At 39.4% G+C, this 2,083-nt stretch overlaps 1 pseudogene; it reads left to right on the top strand.

Moving 5' to 3' along the window:
- Positions 1 to 225: 225 nt before the first annotated feature.
- On the top strand, positions 226 to 1,484 carry LOC116480114 (E3 ubiquitin-protein ligase RNF13-like; annotated as a pseudogene).
- Positions 1,485 to 2,083: the final 599 nt, after the last annotated feature.

Raw genomic sequence — 2,083 nt, 5'->3', positions numbered from 1 at the left:
CACAGCCATAAAAAAGAACAAAATCATGTCATTTGCAAGATGCAGCTAGAGGCCATCATCCTAACAAATTAACACAAGAGGTGTTGTCATCCCTGTTACTACTCCAGGCTGTGGGGTCAGTGCAGATATTCAATCATGAAGTCAGGGTAGGGACTTCTCCTGTGATGTGGCCAGCAAGACTGTTTGTGTTCCAGGGGCTGGACTTCCAGGTGATTTTACAACAAGATGCTGCTCTCCATAGGGATGCTTATGCTGTCAGCCACACAAGTCTACAGCATCTTGGCTGTCCAGCTCTTTGCATTCTTAAACCTACTGCCTGTAGAAGCAGACATTTTAGCATATAACTTTGAAAATACATCTCAGACATTTGATGACCTCCCTGCAAGGTTTGGTTATAGACTTCCAGCTGAAGGTTTAAAGGGTTTTTTGATTAACTCAAAACCAGAGAATGCCTATGAACCCATAGTGCCTCCACCAGTAAAAAACAATTCGTCTGGCGCTTTCATTGTGTTAATTAGATGACTTGATTGTAATTTTGATATAAAGGTTTTAAATGCACAGAGAGCAGAATACAAAGCAGCCATAGTTCACAATGTTGATTCTGATGACCTCATTAGCATTGGATCCAACGACATTGAAGTACTAAAGAAAACTGACGTTCTATCTGTCTTTATTGGTGAATCATCAGCTAATTCTCTGAAAGATGAATTCATATATGAAAAAGGGGGCCACCTTATTTTAGTTCCAGAATTTAGTCTTCCTTTGGAATGCTGCCTAATTTCCTTCCTTATTATAGTGGGCATCTGTCTCATCTTCATAGTCATTTTCATGTTTTTGGCTATTACAAATAAAGCTGATTTGGACATCTGTTGTATGGAAATATGCTTTCATTTTTATTGGATCACAAAATTTTTCCAGGATAGACATAGAGCTAGAAGAAACAGACTTTGTAAAGATCAACTTAAGAAACTCCCTATACGTAAATTCAAGAAAGGAGATGAGTATGATGTATGTGCCATTTGTTCAGATGAGTAGGAAGATGGAGACAAGCTCAGAATCCTTCCCTGTTCCCATCTTATCAATGCACGTGTGTAGAGCCTTGGCTAACTAAAACCAAAAAAAACCAGTCCAGTGTGCAAGCAAAAATTTCCTTCTTAAGGCCATCCAGACTCTGACACAGATGGTAGTCAAGAATAAGATGAAGTGACTCTTTACTTAGACCTTTAGCTTCTGTCAGTGCCCAGTCATTTGGGGCTTTGTCAGAATCCCACTCACATCAGAACATGACCAAATCTTCAGACTATGAGGAAGATGACAATGAAGATACCAACAGTAGTGATGAAGAAAATGAAACTAATGAACATAATGTTGCAGTCCAGTTGCAGCCTAATTTTGAATGGGATTATAACATAGCTGTTGCAGGAAGTCAGGGACCCCGAACGGAGGGACCAGCTGTAGCCACGGCAGAGAAACATAAATTGTGAAGATTTCATTTTAATATGGATATTTATCAGTTCCCAAATAATACTTTTATAATTTATTATGCATGTCTTTATTTTAATCTCTTAATCCTGTTGTCTTCATAAGCTGAGGATGTACATCACCTTAGGACCACTGTGATAATTGTGTTAATGGTACAAATTGATTGTAAAACGTGTGTTTGAACAATATGAAATCAGTGCACCTTGAAAAAGAACAGAAAAACAGTGATTTTGGGGGAACAAGGAAAGACAACCATAAGGTCTGATTGCCTGTGGGATCAGGCAAAAAGAGCCATATTTTTCTTCTTGCAAAGAGCCTATAAACGGACGTGCAAGTAGGGAAAATATCACTAAATTCTTTTCCTAGCAAGGAATGTTAATATTAATACCCTGGGAAAGGAATACATTCCTAGGGGGAGGTCTATAAACGGCCCCTCTGGGAATGTCTGTTTTATGCAGTTGAGATAAGGACTGAGATACGCCCTGGTCTCCTGCAGTACCCTCAGGCTTACTAGGGTGAGGAAAAACTCCGCCCTGGTAAATCTGTGGTCAGACTGGTTCTCTGCTCTCAAACCCTGTTTTCTGTTGTTTAAGATGTTTAT

This window comes from Hylobates moloch, unplaced genomic scaffold (genome assembly GCF_009828535.3).
Source record: "Hylobates moloch isolate HMO894 unplaced genomic scaffold, HMol_V3 SCAFFOLD_13, whole genome shotgun sequence".
NCBI classification, from domain to species: Eukaryota; Metazoa; Chordata; class Mammalia; order Primates; family Hylobatidae; genus Hylobates; species Hylobates moloch.
Note: the sequence above shows the minus strand (reverse complement) of the source record. Positions and strands in the feature narration are given on the sequence as shown.